Here is an 18,566-nt window from a genome sequence, read left to right as displayed (position 1 = left end):
GCTTCTGTGCTCTAAGATATATATGTGTGTGTGTGTGCTACATATATATTTTTAAGAAAGGACCATCTCTTTAGGATATATTTTTAAATTCTTTGAAACACATAACCAAAATGGTTTGATTCACTGACTGACTTTGAAGCTGCATCTGCCGGTTACACACCAAATGGCTTTAATCCCCTCTCGGGTCTAGTTGCCTTTTGCAGTTGGGGTTGTGGACTCAGCTCCTGTGAAAGGGTCTGGTTAGGAGAGAGCCATTTTTAAGAACAGGGAGTTTTATAGCCCTTCTACTTTTTCCTGACCCTTCCTTCTGGCAGCAGTTGGGAGCTATTCTCTTATTTAGGCCTCACTGTTGGCAGAAAAGACCCCATTTAAAACCCAGAGAACACTGGAAGGGGATGCTCTAGTTGGTTCTATGTGTCCATTTTCCTCTGTGCCAAAGACAGACAGACAGAGGCTGTTTCTGAATCAAAGCAGTAGCCAGCTTTGGACACATACCTGGCTGTCTGAGGAGGAAGGCCTCCTGGAAACTGGGAGCTAAGGGCAAGGCCCTTCCCTTCAGAGGCTCCTGAGGGACTAGGGTGTGGTGTTTGCCAAGCCAAGGGGTAGGGAGCCAAGAAGTTGGTCTGTCAGCTCCTGGTTGCACTTTGGGGAAGGAGAGGAAGTTTGGGGCTCCAGGTGGCTCCCTGTTGTGAGACTGCTCTCAGTCCCCTACCCCTACTGCAGAGATAGCACTGCCGAGTTCCCTTCAGGCCTGGCAGACGGGCAGTGAGGAGGGGCCTCAGTTAGCTCTCAAGGGTGCCTTCCCCTCCTCCCACCCCAGACATACCCTCTGCCAAACTGGGAACCAGCACTGCCAGTAACTACCTCACAGAGCCCCAGAGGGCCTGCTCGAGCCTTCCTGCTCCACAGGAGAAGCTGGTGCCTCTAGGCAACCCCTTCCTCCCACCTCTCATCAAGGGTAGGGGGGTTCTCCTTTCTTTCCCCTGAAGTGTTTATGGGGAGATACTAGTGGCTTTGCCATTCAAACCACTCGACTGTTTGCCTGTTTCTTGAAAACTAGTAGAAGAGAAACAGCACAGCCTGTCACAGTAATTGCAGGAAGATTGAAGAAAAATCCTCATCAGTGCCAGGGGACATAAAAGCCATTTCCCTTCCAAATACTCGATAATTTAGATGCAGAACATTTTTCTGTATTCAGACTTAGAGTAACACCAGCTGAAAACTTCAGTTTCTTTCCTTTGGATACATAAGTCTTCTCTATTGGGGTACAGGACAGGGAGGAGGCCTCATGTCTGAAGGGGGATTTAGGGGCGAGAGCCCCAGCCCTGACCCTTGGCCCTGTGCCCCGCTTTGGGGCACAGTCTGATGGCGCCTTTGCTGGTGCCTTAGTTTGGTTGACTCCGGATGGACAAAAGAAAAAGAATTTTTTTTCTTGAATGAAGTAGCAGGAAGCTCCTCGGGAGCATGTGTTTTGATTAACCGCAGGTGATGGATGCTACGAGTATAAATGGATTAACTACCTCAATCCTTACAGTAAGATTGGAACTAAGGGCAGGGACTCGTGCATAAGGGTATGAATCCCAGCCAGGACAAGTGAGTTGAGGCTTGTGCCACAAAAGGTTTGTCCTTGGGGAACAGGCAGGCCTGCCAGGATCCCCCCCATCAGTTGGGCTGGGATGGCTGGCCGTGAGGTCCCCACTTTCTGCTTTCCTTGCCCATGTGTCACCCCTTTGGCCTCCAGCTTGTCCCTCTCTCACTTTCTATAGCTTTGTTGGACCAGATGGTGAGGAAAGGAATGGCCTCCCCCCTAGAGGGGGCTGGCTGGAGTGAGACCTGGGGCTTGGTCTGGAACCCACCCACACAGCCCCTAAGTCAGAAAGCCTGGGGAAGCCAGATCTGAGACCTCTTCAACAGGGTTTCTTTGAGATCCTACACCTCCACTGGGCCCCTTCTCAGTCTTCAAGGGGGCCCCAGTTGACTCTAGAAGAGGTGGAGCAGGATCCTTCGCCCTGGGAGAGTCTGAGGGCCTGGTCCTTGGACTCCTTCAGGCTGTCTTTGTAGTTGGGGGAGTTCCACTGGGCAATCCCAGCTCCTCCCCACCCTCTAATGGACCTCCTCATAGAAGCCCCGTTTCACTTTTGTTTTATCTACCTCTTAGCAAAACAATAGATAAATTAGGTAGTGGCAACTCCACTTGCTTAGGTTAGGGGGGGAAAAAGATTTCTTTTTCCAAAGGAAAAAAATATACCTTGAGAATACTTTCCAAAAAACTTAAAAAAAAAAAAAAAAAAAAAAAAAACCAAAAAAAAAAATTTTTTTTTTTTTTTAAAAGAGGGAGACATTGTCCAGTGATCACTGGATTGTTTTAATTTTCCAAGCTTTTTTTTCCCCCGTAAATAAGTTTCACTCTTTGGCAATTTTCTTCACTTGTTTAAAATAACATGCTAGCTATTCTAACAGGTACAGCTTTCAGTCTGCCCCTGGCTTGTCTCACCCCACCCCCACCCCGTTCCTGCCAGTGAGTCCTTCCTGCGCTTTTCTCCCTTCTCCCCTCCCAGCAAGCTGACATCAGTCACCCCTGCCCCTGCCAACAAGCTCCCAGGAATACAGGCTTTGTTTTGGGGATGCTTAAATCTTGACTGGCACTTACCCACTGTGGGGCTGGGGAACCACTTGTAACATTTCTGTGCACATTTTATGTTAGCCACTGCTATGTAAAAGTACGTTCAAAATGAATTTCAGCAGATGATGAGTTACCATAATGAATAAACGTCCTCCACCACCATTTGGAGTCTCCCTTTTCTCCAGAATCTCTATCCTGGTCCCCAAAACCAGAGTAAATCAAAAGAGCCTCCTCCCCTGAGACAAAGTGGATTTGTAAGCAGTTCTGAAACATCCTTCTGAAGCAGAAGAGGGAAAGATGTATTTTGATGAGAGCAAATCGGGACGGGCTGGAGGCCTACTGCTCGGGAACGTTTTAAAAAATATGAGTGCTACCTTATTCTGTAATTTCAGCAACTTTGAAATTGTGTTTTACTGGATTCCGCCAGCCATCACCACCCAATTTTGATTGTATCCTTCGTCCCATCCTTTAATCTGTGCATTGCTTTGTCTGGGGGAGGTGGGGCAGCTGGCTCAGATGTTGGAGTTTGTTCTTTGATGGATGAACGAACACTCCAGTTTTCTTTCCCATGAAGCCACAAACCACTTCATTTTGCTGTTTCAATTTCAAAATAAAAGGAAACATATTGAAAGACGAGTGTGTCTGTGTCTCAGGGTTTTTGGGTCTGGGAGCTGAGATGCTCAACCTCAGCATGGGAGCCCTGAGTCATCCAAATGCAAAGTAGGCATTTTTTTTTCAATGTACTGAAGAGTGGTTTTTAAATAGTGCCCTGCTCTTTTTTTTTTTTTTTTTTTTGAGACGGAGTTTTGCTCTTGTTACCCAGGCTGGAGTGCAATGGCGCACTCTCGGCTCACCTCAACCTCCGCCTCCTGGGTTCAGGCAATTCTCCTGCCTCAGCCTCCTGAGTAGCTGGGATTACAGGCACGCACCACCGTGCCCAGCTAATTTTTTGTATTTTTAGTAGAGACAGGGTTTCACCATGTTGACCAGGATGGTCTTGATCTCTTGACCTCGTGATCCACCCGCCTCGGTCTCCCAAAGTGCTGGGATTACAGGCGTGAGCCACCGCTCTTAATCACCCGGCCCAGTGCCCTGCTCTTAATCATCAGCTTTGCATATTGGGAGGAGGGCAGGTGAGGTGTTTGGAATGAGGGCTCCAGCATTAAAGAAGATGTTGGGACATCACTACAGAGAAGTAGCTGTCTGAGAAGTCACAAGGGTGTGTCACTCTTCCTAACACTTGAGGCCTAAGAAAAAAAAAACATGTAAATGACTTCTATTTCTGAGCTTTCTGTAAAGGGAAAGTTCTATTCTGACCCTGCCCTCTCTAAGTTTTTTTTTCAATTTGTGTGTTTTTATTTTTTGTTTGTTTTTGAGACGGGACATTACTCTGTCATCCAGGCTGGAGTGCAGTGGCGCAATTTTGGCTCACTGCAGCCTCCATCTCCTGGGTTCAGCTACTGAATAGCTGGGAGCTGGGACTATAGGCGTGTGTCACCACCATGACTGGCTATTTTTTGTCGAGCTGAGGTTTTGCCCTATTGACCAGGCTGGTCTCAAACTCCTGGCCTGAAGTGATCCACCTGCCTTGGCCTCCCAAAGTGCTGGGATTACAGGTTTGAACCACCAGGCCTGGCCGAAATAAATACTTTGTAACATGATTTTAAACATAAAAATATTTTATGACATGATTAAGATTCAAATACTCTAATTCGGCCAGGCTCAGTTGCTTACGCCTGTAATCCCAGCACTTTGGGAGGCCGAGGCGGGTGGATCACCTGAGGTTGGGCGTTTGAGACCAGCCTGACCAATATGGAGAAAACCCATCTCTACTAAAGTAGAAAATTAGCTGGGTGTGGTGGTGCATGCCTGTAATCCCAGCTACTTGGGAGGCAGAGGTTTCAGTGAGCTGAGACTGCACTCCAGCTTGAGCAACAGTAGTGAAATTCCGTCTTAAAAAAAGGTACTCTAATTCAGATTGTCAGTCCAGATAAACTTCATGCTGACTACTGAACCGACCCATTAAGATCAAGAATAAAATCCCAAAGATTACTGCATAACTACATTTTAAAGTTTATGGGCAGAGCAATACAATAGGATACTAAGTGGAAAAAATGTATTAATATAAGAAACGTGATTTTTGCAATAAGTATTTCAAGTCCAAAAGGTAAATTTTTTTTTACGACGGAGTTTCCATCTTGTTGTCCAGGTTGCAGTGCAGTGGCGCGATTGTGGCTCACTGCAACCTCTACTTCCAGCTTCAAGCGATTCTCCTGCCTCAGCCTCCTGAGTAGCTGGGATTGCAGGTGCCCACCACCACACCCAGCTAATTTTTTTTTTTTTTGAGACGGAGTTTCGCTCTTGTTACCCAGGCTGGAGTGCAATGGCGTGATCTTGGCTCACCGCAACCTCTGCCTCCTGGGTTCAGGCAATTCTCTTGCCTCAGCCTCCTGAGTAGCTGGGATTACAGGCACGCACCACCATGCCCAGCTAATTTGTATTTTTAGTAGAGACGGGGTTTCACCATGTTGACCAGGATGGTCTCCATCTCTTGACCTCGTGATCTACCCGCCTCGGCCTCCCAAAGTGCTGGGATTACAGGCGTGAGAGCCACGGCGCCTGGCCTAAGTTTTGTATTTTTAGTAGAAACAGGTTTCACTATGTTGACCCAGCTGGTTTTGAACTGCTGACCTCAGGTGATCACCCAGCTCAGCCTCCCAAAGTGCTGGGATTCTACGAGTGAGCCACTTCGCCTGGCCCTTAATAAACTTATAATTAGTATAAACTAGTAAAAGGCTAGGTGTGGTGGCTCACGCCTGTAATCCCAACACTTTCGGAGGCTGAGGTGGGTCGATCACCTCAGGTGGGGAGTTTGTGACCAACATGGAAAAACCCCGCCTCTACTAAAAATACAAAATTAGCCCGGTGTGATGGTGCATGCCTGTAATCCTAGTTACTCAGGAGGCCGAGGCAGAATTGCTTGAACCTGGGAGGCGGAAGTTGCGATGAACCAAGATCAGCCTGGGCAACAAGAGGGAAACTCCATCTCAATAATAATACACATAATTTAGTAAAGGAGTCATTTACATATAAATATCCTAAAGAAAAGCAACAAGCCTGGGCATGGTGGCTCATGCCTATAATCCCAGCACTTTGGGAGAGCAAGGCAGGCAGATCATAAGGTCAGGAGTTCGAGACCCCGTTTCTAAAGATACAACAAATTAGCTGGGCATGGTGGCGTGCACCTGTAGTCCCAGCTACTTAGGAAGCTGAGGCAGGAGGATCACTTGAAGGAGGCAAAGATTGCAGTGAGCTGAGATCGTGCTATTGCACTCCAGCCTGGGCAACAGGGCAAGACTCTGTCTCAAAGAAAAAGAAAGAAAAACAACAATAAAAAAAGTTATAAATAGGCCAGGTACAGTGGCTCATGCCTGTTATCCCAGCACTTTGGGAGGCTGAGGTGGTGGATCATCCGAGGTCGGGAGTTTGAGACCAGCCTGGCCAACATGGTAAAACCTCATCTCTACTAAAAATGCAAACATTAACCAGGTGTGGTGGCGTGTGCCCGTAGTCCCGGCTACTCTGGAGGCTGAGGCAGGAGAGTCATTTGAACCCAGAAGGCAGAGGTTGCAGTGAGCCAAGATCAAGCCACTGCACTCCAGCCTGGGTGACAGTGAGACTCCATCTCAAAGAAAAAAAAAAGAATTGGACCATAGTAATGAAATGTTTCAGAATAAAAAAAGCAAAAGAGCAAAGTAATATAAAATAGAAAAGAAGAGCTAAGAAATACAAAGGATAGTTGTAGAAGTGCTAACATCCAGACACATGGGTTAAGAGAGAAAGAAGTGAGGGGGAAGTATTGAAGAAAAAATAGAGATTAATTTCTGAGAATTCAAAAACTTGTCAAACCTCTGATTGAAAGGGCCCATAGCTTGCCAAAGCTGAGAGTTGGAAAAATCCCACACTTACATATATTCTAGTAATATTTAGGTAGATCAAAGCCAAAGAGAAAATTCTAGGGGCAAATTGCATATAAAGAAATAAGAATCAGACCGACATTTTATATACATGTATAAAAATATATAAAATATATATGTATATTTTATATTGTATATAAAGTATACATATATGTATATTATATATAATGTATATATTATATAAAGTATACATATATGTATATTAATATGTATATAAAATATATATTTTTGAGACAGAGTCACTCTATCGCCTTGCCATGATGTGATCTTGGCTCACTGCAACCTCTGCCTCCTTGGTTCAAGCGATTCTCCTGCCTTAGCCTCCTGAGTAGCTGGGACTCCGGGTGCCTGTCACCATGCCTAGCTAATTTTTGTATTTTTAGTAGAGACGGGATTTTATCATGTTGGCCAGGCTGGTCTCGAACTCCAGACCTTGTGATCTGCCTGCCTTGGCCTCCCAAAGTGTTGGGATTGCAGGTGTGAGCCACCGTGCCTGGCCTGACATTATTATTATTATTTTTAACAGCAATACTAGATTCAAGAAGATGTTGGAGAAGTAAATAAGTTTATTTATCTGTTTTATTTATTTATTTTTAGAAACAGGGTTTATTTTTAGAGACAGGGTTTATTAGTAGAGACAGGGTTTCATCATGTTGGCCAGGCTGGTCTTGGAACTCCTGACCTCAAGTGACATCCAGCCAAACTACTCAAATACAGGTGCCTGATAATAAGATCCCCAGGAATGCAAGGCTTCAGAAGTTTTGTCCCACAAGGACTTACAAGAAAATAAGCAGTTTTGGATGAAATATTAAAAAGAGGTGAGACAAGGAGATACTGCAAGGGATATGTGAGAGTTTGTTGTCTTAAACTTTTTCTTTGAGACCAAAGAAAAAGATGTTTTATAATTGTGATCCACAAATAAGTCTAGAAGTATCCACACCATGAAGTCGGAGGAAGCAGCCAAGGGGATGTGTGACATGGAGTCATATAGATACCATTATTGTTATTAGTTTTTGAGACAGTATCTCTCTTGTCGCCCAGGCTGGAGTGCAGAGGCATGATCTAGGCTCACTGCAACCTCTGCCTCCTGGGCTCGGCTGATTCTCCTACCTCAGCCCCCTGAGCAGGTGCGTGTCAGATTTTTTTTTTAAATAAGGAATTTGAAAATGAAAAGAGGTCAGCTGTTTGGAGTGGAAAAGCAAGGCAGAGGGTAATAAGAGGCCTGAGGTGGAACCTGGAGGATGTAGGGGCACAGTGGCCAGCCTCAGGTTTTTGTTGAAATGTCACCTGAGACCTCAGAGATGCCTTCTATGACGATCAAGGGGTCTTGCAACCTCTTCCTCAAACCCAACATGCTCTCTCCTCTTTCTCAGCTTTAATTTTCTCTACAGAAATTTTATTTTATTTTTTTTTAGACGGAGTGTCACTCCGTCTCCCAGGCTGTAGTGCAGTGGTGCCTTCTGGGCTCACTGTAACCTCCACCTCCAGGATTCAAGCAATTCTCCTGCCTCAGCCTCTGGCATCGCTGGGACTACAGGGAGTGCCACCACTCCTGTCTAATTTTTTTGGTGGGGGGTTGATGGAATCTTGCTCTGTCCCCAGGATGGAGTGCAGTGGTGCCCTCAGAGTAGAGCTGCAGGATACCAAATCACAGAGCTGCAGCCTCAGCTTGGCTCCTCAGTAGGGTGTTCCATGGGACAAAGATCATGGGAGCAGGTGCCTTTGGTTTATCCTTCTTTTCACCATTGATGTATATAGTAACGTGTTGAATCTAAGAGTGGCTCATTGTATCTCTTTTTTTTTTTTTCAGACAGTCTCACTCTGCTGCCCAGGCTTGAGTACAGTGGCGAGGTCTCAGCTCACCACAACCTCCGTCTCCCAGGTTCAAGCAATTCGCTTACCTTAGCTTCTTGAGCAGCTGGGATTACAGGCACACACCATCATGGCTAAGTTTTTATATTTTTAGCAGAGATAGGGTTTCACCATGTTGGCCAGGCTGGTCTTGAACTCCTGACCTAGTGATCCACCCACCTCAGCCTCCCAAAGTGCTGGAATTACAGGTGTGAGTCACCATGCCCACCCCTCGCCCCCTCCTTTTTTCCCCCGAGATAGAGTCTTTCACTCTGTCACCCAAGTGGTGTGATCTTGGTTCACTGCAACCTCCACCTCCTGGGTTCAAGCAATTCTCCTGCCTCAGCCTCCCCAGTAGCTGGGATTACAGGCACCTACCACCGTGCCCGACTAATTTTTGTATTTTTAGTGGGGACGGAGTTTCACTATGTTGGCTAGGCTGGTCTTGAACTCCTGACCTCATGATCCACCTGCCTCAACCTCCCAAAGTGCTGAGATTATAGGTGTGAGCCACCATGCCTGGCCTTTTTGTATCTTTACTGGTCAAATCAGTCAGATCTTGGCCTTGCCATATGTTGTACTCAGGAGTTTGACAAATTTGCCACCTGGTGGTAGGGATTGTAAAGTTAATGTGCCCTTAAAAGACAACTCGAGGCTGAGTGTGATGGGTCACACCTGTAATCCCAGCTAGAGCAGGAGGCTGGCTTGAGCCCAGGAGTTCGAGACCAGCCTGGCAACAAAGCGAGACCTGGTCTCTACTTTATAAAATTAAAAAAAAAAAATGACTTGAGGCTTTGTGAGATAATATAAGGAGATGATCTGTGTGCCCCAGGATCTGATAGCATGGCCCTCACCTGAGTGGCAGGTGAGAGGGAAGGAGCAGGATCTTCCCACTCTCCTACTTGTTCAGGAGCTGCACGATCCAGTTAGGGGATGGGACTTCCAGGGAGCTGGCAGCTCATGTCACCTGTTGATAAAATTGGGAGGCAGGCCAGGGTGGTGGCTCACACCTGTCATCCCTTTACACTTTGAGAGGCTGTGGCAGGAAGATCGCTTGAGCCCAGGAATTCAAGGCCAGCCTGGGCACCATAGTGAGACCCTGTATCTACAAAAAATAAAAAGATTAGCTGGGCATGGCAGTACATGACTATAGTCCCAGCTACTCGGGAGGCTGAGGTGGGGAGGATTCCTTGAGCCCGAGAGGTCGAGGCTACAGCTACCATCGTGTCACTGCACTCTAGCCTGGGTGATAGAGGGAGACTCTTAGCTCAAAAAATAAAATAAAAATTAAACAGAACCCCAAAAATACATTGGGAGGTCCAGCGGCTAGAGGCAGGGTTGGTACCCAGGTGTTGAAAGTGAGTTGGAGGCTGAGTTAATGGTTACTTAAAACCAAAAGTAAGTGCAAAGCTGCGCTCCCTGGTGCAAATTACTCTGTGTGCATCTAGCTACTGCGTAACTCCTGCATACATGTGTTAAAAGTCCTTGGTCTGCATTTCTGTAAAAAAAACTGCTTAACAGATTAGGCAAAAAACTTGCAGTGAAGTGGTGGGGGGAAGGATAAAGTGACTTTGCAATTGAGGCTCCAGCCCATTCACTGTAATGAACTATTGTAAAAATGTGTCATTGGTGCTGAAATGTGTTACAAGTTTGAATTGAGGCTTTTTTTTTCCTGCTCCTTGCAAAAGCAGGGCTATCCCATAGGCAGTGTGCCCAGAGTAGCTACATGTTTGAATTTTGAATGTGCATAAAGTGTTGGAAAATTCTTCTGGTGTCCAAAATTTTCACTCTATAATGATGTCTTGCTGACTGGCAAGTTAAAGGTCTCATTCTTAGTGGCCTTGGCTGCCTGCCAGTGGGAGCAACCCCGACCCATAAGCCCCAATAAAACTCAGGGCCTGCTTGCCAAGTAAAGTATTTTAAAACAATGTAGGTGGATTTACACACTGAATTTCTCTGGCAGTTAAGGAGAAACTTCTGTCTTTTACACAGTAAGAAACTGTTCCTGATACAACACTTGTAACTCTTAACAAAACTTGGCCAAAGATGTCCCGTTTGTCTTGCTGTAATACTGGCTTTATTAGTTTCCTAAGGTGGTTGTAATAGGTTGCCATCAAATGTGTGGCTTAAATCACTAGTTGTGGAGGTCAGAGGTCCAAAATCAAGGTGTCAGTAGAGTTAATTCCTTTTGGAGGCCGTAGAGGATAATCCATCCTGGGCCTCTCTCCTCGCCATCCTTGGCGTACATTGACTTGTACGAATCACTCCACTCTGCCTCCATCTTCACATGGCTTTATTCTCTGTGTCTTTCTCTTATAAAGACACTCATTGCCCGGGAGCGGGGGACCACCAAGTTGCCTAAGGAGGGGTGAACCGGCCCAGGTCGGAAACGGAGCAGGTCAAAACTCCCGTGCTGATCAATAGTGGGATCAAGTCTGTAAATAGCCACTGCACTCCAGCCTGAGTAACATAGCGAGACCCGGTCTTTAAAAAAAAAAAAAAAAAAGATGCTCGTTGGATTTAGGGCCCACCCTAATCCAGGATGATCTCAACCCCAAATCTTTACCTTGATTATATCTGCAAGAACACTTACTCCAAATAAAGTGTTGGACTTACTCCAAGTCACATTCTAAGGTCCCTGGTAGGTGTAACTTTTGGGGGACACCATTTAACCATGACAGAGGTCGTATCACAAAGAGCTTTGACCCACCTGCTCCTGACAGGCTGGCAACTCTGGATTTTTAACCCTTTCCTCCTGGAGGAAGTAAGATCACAATGCCCTTCTGTAGAAAGACAGGGCTTTCTACAAAGCCTGTGAGATCAGCAGGCAAACCAGCCAGGTATGGATCAGGATGCTTGGATGGTAGTGACCTTGCCTGCTGAATGAAGAATTTAGTGACAACGGGGACGAGTGGCACTTGCATGTTGCCCTGAAAAACCTAGTGGTTTGCCTCGGTGGATTAGATATAAAGCTATGAAAGCACACAGTGCTTGTTGCTCAGGGCCCCTTAGGGCTACCGGGAAAACAAAACTGCTTCCCTCTGACCAGTAACCACGATCACAGATGAGATGCTCCCTGGTCATCAAGGGCAATCAGTTATTCAGAGATGCACTGAGGTCCACTTTTGTAATGAGTGTGAAAGGAGGAACGTTAGAGAGGGTTGAGACCAGAGAGGTTGCTTCCTGGGCTACATATTAGGAAGCCACACAGGTTGTGCTACTTGAGGAGTAGAAATCACTTGGTTGCCTAATGACTGACCCCAAGCTCCAGGGCGGCCTGGCCACCTCCACCCTACTGATGACATGAGCATGGAGGAAGAACATGTAAAGACTCATCAGGAAACCCCATCTCTACCAAAAATACAAACCATTAGCTGGGTGTCGTGCTGCACACCTGTGATCCCCGCTAGGTGGGAGACTAAGGCATGAGAATGGCTTGAACCCCAGAGCCAGAGGTTGCAGTGAGCTGAGATTGTGCCACTGCACTCCAGCCTGGGTGACAGAGCGAGACCCTGTCTCAAAAAACAAACAAACAAAACAAAACAAAAACGCTAATCAAGGCTGTTGCAGTCAGTGAATCTTTTTTTTTTCTTAGTGTATTTTAGGTTTGCAGTCAGTGAATCTTTATATCTACAATAAAAACAGTGGCCTACTCAAGAGAAGTTTCCGTTGTCTGAGAAGCACTCATGGGAAACAGACCCCATAGCTTTTAGGGTCTTTGAAACCCTGGGCTAGGTTTATAATGAAAACATGAGTGTCCAGATGATGACATAGTCACTCAGGGTCAGATTGACCAGTTTGTTCAAATGGCATTGTCATGGACAATTAAGTCCAGAAAGCCATTCAGCTACTGGGCAACAAACTGGAACAGAAGCCTGGATACAGCCCAAGGTAAATGTGCTTCAGGCTAAAGGGGAGAGAAAGAGACAAATGGAAGTTTCAGACCACAGAACAATGTAGACCTGGGAATTGCACCTGGGGGTCGCCAAGGAGGAGACTAATAGCTAAAGGCAAGCAAACGGACTGCTTAGATGAGATGGTTCAATGCCTGAGCAAACAGGGCTAGAAGATTGACTCCAACATAAATCAGGAGCCAGTCGACCAAGTCAAGTTCTTGAGAACTATTAGGGGCTGAATTGTGTCTCCCCTAAATTCACATGTTGAAGCTCTAACCCCCAGTACCAACAGTGTATTTGGAAATAGGGCCTATAGTGGGGTGATTAAAATGACGCTGTGAGGGTGGGCCCTAATCCAATCTGACTGGCGTCCTTTTAAGAAGAGACAGTTTGAGGCTGGTCACAGTGGCTCACACCTGAAATCCCAACACTTTGGGAGGCCAAGGCAGGCAGATCACTTGAGCCCAGGAGTTCAAGACCAGCCTGGGTAACATGGTAAAACACTGTCTCTACAAAAATATAAAAATTAGCTAGGTGTGTTGGCATGTGCCTGTAGTCCCAGTTACGTGGGAGGCTAAGGTGGGAGGATTGCTTGAGCCTGGGAGGTTGAGGCTGCAGTGATCCATGATCATGCCACTGTACTCTATCCAGCCGGGGTGACAGAGCAAGACCTTGTTGCTAAAAAATATTTTTAAAAAATAAAAATAGGGGTCAGGCGCGGTGGCTCACGCTTGTAATCCCAGCACTTTGGGAGGCTGAGGTGGGTGGATCACGAGATCAAAAGATCGAGACCATCCTGGTCAACATGGTGAAACCCCGTCTCTACTAAAAACACAAAAATTAGCTGGGCATGGTGGTGCGTGCCTGTAGTCCCAGCTACTTGGGAGGATTGCCTGAACCCAGGAGGTGGAGGTTGCGGTGAGCCGAGATTGCGCCATTGCACTCCAGCTTGGGTAACAAGAGGGAAACTCCATCTTAAAAAAAAAAAAAAGAAAATAGAAGTGTGAGAGAATGAATTTCTCGTGTTTAAACCACGCAGTGTGTGCTATTTTGTGGTAGGCCTCACAAACTAATGTAGGAACCACCTGGGCTGATCGTCAGAGAACGATGCTGGAAACTGTTGAAGCATAACTGTCAGCCTTAAGACCTCCAGCAAACAAAACGGAGGCACAGCAGCTAATGGGACTGTTTGGGTATGGGAGGCAGCTCCTACCTCCCATGGGGATCCTGCTCAACCCATTTCATAAGATCTCTCACAAGGAAACCACCTTTGAATGGCACCCTGACCAATGACAAGCCCTAGAAACTATTCAACAAATTGTATAGACTTGCTCGGGCAATCAGCCCTAATGAGCTATTTGAACTACATGTGTCAGTGATTGACAATTATGCAGACTGGAGCCTGTGGCAAAAGGCACCCTGGGGTTTTGATATAGCCTGTGGCTGACAGTGTATTTTTAAAAATATATTTCATTTGAGAGGCAATTACTGGCTTGTTACTGGACATCACTGATGGACACGGAGAGACTAACAAATCAACACAGGTGGTGTCAGGCACTGCCAGCCCTATCCTTGGATGCATCAGAAATGAGAACACCAACATGTGGGTGTTGCCCAGCAATCATTCCTGGTTAAGTGCAGGTGGTATATCCAGGAAAGGAGTAAACTGAGCATTCGTGGTGCCCCACAGCCACATGAAAAAGTGGCCAGTCACACTCCAGATGTGGTTACCTCAGATGCAGGTCTATGCTGGCGTCTTGGGCTTCCTGGGGGTTTTGGTACACCAAGGTTCCTGAAGATGCCAAGGCCTGGTTCATTTAGGGATCCACTTAGTTAATGGCTGATGGAGTGTCCTGGACCACTACTCCTGGGCAGCACCAAAGAACACAGTTTCAAGCTGTGCATGGTTAAGAGAATTCTGCTCAATGGGCAGAGCTGCAGGCTGTGGCACTTGTCCTTGTTAACACACCCCCTCCCCCCACCAATGTAGCTTGTTACCCCTGCCCTTCCTTCATAACCCATGTGGGTGCCCCTGAGAAAGGACCCTTCAAGTATGAACATCAATGGAATCAATCAGGTAATGAGATCTGCGCTGCCCAGGTGAGGACCATAGCTCCCTGGATACCCATCACACAGGGTGTGGTCATCTATGTACAATTCAGGACTGGGCCCCACAACGAGGCTGAGTGATTCCAGCACCTGAGGCCGAGGAAGCCTGGCAAGCATGCCTGAAATGCTAGCTCCATAATTGAGTGGCAAAGTGAGCTTCGAAGCATATAGCTAGGGGTACTGGAACCTACTAGTCCTGGCGGTGGACTACACAGACCCCTCTTCACGAGAGAACTGCCGGGCGTTGACTGCAGCAGACACTGCGTTCATACCCTATAGCTGCTGTAGCAACTTGCCACAAACTTAGAGGCTTAGAACAATCTAAATGTCTTATCTTACTGTTCTGTAGTTCAGAAACACAAAACGAGTCTCTGCTTGGCTAAAATCAAGATGTTGACAGGATTGCATTACTTTCTGGAGGTGCTAGGAAGAAATAATTTTTGGCCGGGAGCGGTGGCTCAAGCCTGTAATCCCAGCACTTTGGGAGGCCGAGGCGGGTGGATCATGAGGTCAAGATATCAAGACCATTCTGGTCAACATGGTGAAACCCCGTCTCTACTAAAAACACAAAAAATTAGCTGGGCATGGTGGCGCGTGCCTGTAATCCCAGCTACTCAGGAGGCTGAGGCAGGAGAATTGCCTGAACCCAGGAGGCGGAGGTTGCGGTGAGCCGAGATCGCGCCATTGCACTCTAGCCTGGGTAACAAGAGCGAAACTCCGTCTCAAAAAAAAAAAAAAAAAAAAAGGAAGAAATAATTTTCTTGCCTTTTCAAATTTCTAGAGACTGCTCACATTCCTTGGTTCCTGATCCCCTTCTATCTCCAAAGTCAGCCATGGTCAATCCAGCCCTTCTGTTTTTTTCTTTTTTTCTTTTTTTTTTTGCGATGGAGTCTTGCTCTGTCACCCAGGATGGAGTGCAGTGGCATGATCTTGGCTCACTGCAAACTCCATCCCCCAGGCTTAAGCGATTCTCCTGCCTCAGTCTCCTGAGTAGCTGGGATTACAGGTGCCTGCCACCACACCTGGTTAATTTTTATATTTTTAGTAGAGACAGTTTCACCATTTGGCCAGGCTGGTCTCGAACTCCTGGCCTCAAGTGATCTGCCCTCCTCAACCTCCCAAAGTGCTAGATTATAGGGGTGACCCACTGCACCTGGCTGATCCAGCCCTTCTTCCCTCTCTCTCCTGCTGATTCTCCTGCCTCCTTTTTTCACTTATAAGAACCCTTGTGATCACATTGGGCCTGGCCAGGAAATCCAGGATAAGCTCCTTGTCTCAAATTCAGCTGATTAGCAACCTTAACTACATCTGCACCTTTAATGTCCCTTGCTATGTAACACAATATATTCACAGGTTCCAGGGTTTAGGACCTGGACACCTTTGAGGGTCCATTATTTTGCCTACTGTAGATATCTCTTCAGGATCTGACACTCCCATCTCCATCTGCACAGTAGATGAGTGCCATATTATGCAAAGACTCTTACATGCACTATGTTATATGTCTGATTCCTTGAACACATCCAATCAAACAATGGTGTTGTCAGAGCAAAAAGTATCCAGCAGCGAGCAGCACCTGGGACATTCACTGGAACTTTTAACCCCCCATCATCCCCAGGCAGCAGGTGCCATTAAAAGATGGTATGGATTCTTGAAAAAGGAGAAACTGGAATGGATGACTAGATAGCCAAACTTCAGCTCCAGCAGCACATACACTTAAGACCGACAGTTTAGGCCAGCTTCGGTGACTCACACCTGTAATCCCAGCACTTTGCGAGCCCAAGGCAGGTGGATCACCTGAGGTCAGGAGCTCAAGACCAGCCTGGTCAACATGGTGAAACCCCATTTCTACTAAAAATATAAAAATTAGCTGGGTGTGGTGGTTCGTGCCTGTAATTTCAGCTACTCAGGAGACTGAGGCAGAAGACTCACTTGAACTTGGAAGGTGGAGGTTACAGGGAGCCAAGATCGCAACACTGCACTCCAGCCTGAGAAAAAAGAGTGAAACTCCACATGCCCCCCAAAAAGACCCACAGTTTGTTTCTGAATATAGCAATTCCCGAAAAGTTACCTCCTATTTAAATAAAATGTTGAGAAGGAGGGTTCAAGGCCCAGAATGGCTGTAAGAGACTTGAGGCACAATTAACCATTTTCCCTCTACATTTTCCCATCCACATCTACCCCTGGGAGACTGGGATCCTGGAATTTGCAAGTAGCAAAGAAGATCTGGAGAGGGAGGTTGGCTACTCTAACCTTGCGCTCCTTCTGCTGTCCTCCCTTTCCCAGCTATGCTTGCTGGATTTGGGCAGCTATGAACAGTGATGATAATAATGAATGAATGCAAGGTGACAAGTCCTAAGGTGGTCCTAGCATAGTCCTATGTGACCGGAGTTCTCTTTCTCCATGGCCCAAGCACCCCCATGGCTGGCTGAGCCACTCCCATATTCCTGTCTCCATTTGTATTTTGATGTTGCATCCTGTCCCGGGCTGGACCAAACCTAATGGGATACAGTGATCTAGCAATGGTATTTTCCTTTATGCAAAGCTAACTGATTTCTATTAGATGAGGTTAAACCTAACAATCTTGACCACCTGGATGGTACTCTGGATTCAATTAATTCAAAGGAATGCATCCCTAATGAGGCTAAACCAGGCAACTTGACAAAGCAGAGAGATTCAAGTGCTGTGGGCAGAGATTTGCGGGGCTTCATAGGCCTCCCTATTATTTCTAAACCCCACCAAGTGGGTCTTCTTCTATTGCAACAAGGATAAGGTCAGCCCCTGATGAAGTTGTAGAGAAGGCTTCCTTGGGGGTTCCCATCCATAAACCTAGCCCAGGGCTGAGTCATCACTCTCTTGGTAAGAGTGAGAAGGCCTCAGGTGTACAGATTCTACCACCAACCTTTCCACCTGGAAGCCTGACCCATGCTAGAATGTGGACTGATTCTAGGTGCTGCACTATTCATTCCAATCGGCTGAAGCTTGTGTCTGTCTTTCCCTGACCAAGGCACAGACTATGCCCCACCCTGAAGGGAGAAAGCAGGGTAAGAGGGGCCCACCGCAGAGTCCTGGCAGCTCAGCAGTGGCGGGGCAGACAGGGCAGGGGGATATGAACAGATAGTCTTGCAGGAGGCTGGGAAGAACCAGGAGGTGGCAAATTCCCAGCAGCGATAGTTACCAGGGCAGGGGTAATTCTACCCATGGCATCAAGGGCAAAGCTGAGCCTCAGAAAGGAAAAAGAAGACAATACAGCAGATTTCAGGGGACTTGGGGTTGGGAGACAAACAAGATAACTGGTCAAAGCTGGAACCCAGAGGTGTTTTTTTTGAGATGGATTTGCTCTTTTTGCCCAGGCTGGAGTACAATGGCGCAATCTCAGCTCACTGCAACTTTTGCCTCCTGGGTTCAAGCGATTCTCCTGCCTCAGCCTCCCAAGTAGCTGGGATTACAGATGCACACTACCAAGCCTGGCTAATTTTATATTTTTAGGTGAGATGGGGTTTCAGCATGTTAGCCAGGCTGGTCTTGAACTCCTGACCTAAAGTGATCCACCTATCTTGGCCTCCCAAAGTGCTGGGATTAGAGGCTTGAACCACTGCACTTGGCTGAGCTCTTTCTCATAACCCAGAGAAGTCAGGAAAGAGAAGGGAGTTAGAATGGCTAATTTATTTATTTCGAGACAAGGTTTTGTTCTGTCACCCAGGCTGGAGTACAGTGCTTTGCTCAGAGGATCCTTGTTTTCTGGATATCATCTGGGGGTGAAACTATCTTCTTAAGCAAACACCTACTCATCTGCCTTTTCTTCCCTCTTCCTTGCTCAGGTGGTTTTGTAGCTGGTTTGCTACTTGTCAGGTAGCTGGTTTGCCAAAATTCGAACCCAGTTCCAAGCCATCACTTGAAATGAGGCTCCTGAAACTCTCCAAATAGCTGTCTGCTCTGCACTAAGGATGGGCTGGGGAAGGAAGCCTCTGATAAGTGCATTTAAAGACTAAGCCCCCTAGCCTGTGAGAGCATCTTCAGGCTTCTGAGACAGAGCCTAGGCCATGCCCAAGGGGTTAGGTCCCTCACGGGGAGGAGAGAAGTTTTCTGGTTGTAATGTTCCAACAGAACAGA

Source organism: Callithrix jacchus, chromosome 5, assembly GCF_049354715.1.
Source record: "Callithrix jacchus isolate 240 chromosome 5, calJac240_pri, whole genome shotgun sequence".
In the NCBI taxonomy this organism is placed as follows: domain Eukaryota; kingdom Metazoa; phylum Chordata; class Mammalia; order Primates; family Cebidae; genus Callithrix; species Callithrix jacchus.
Note: the sequence above shows the minus strand (reverse complement) of the source record.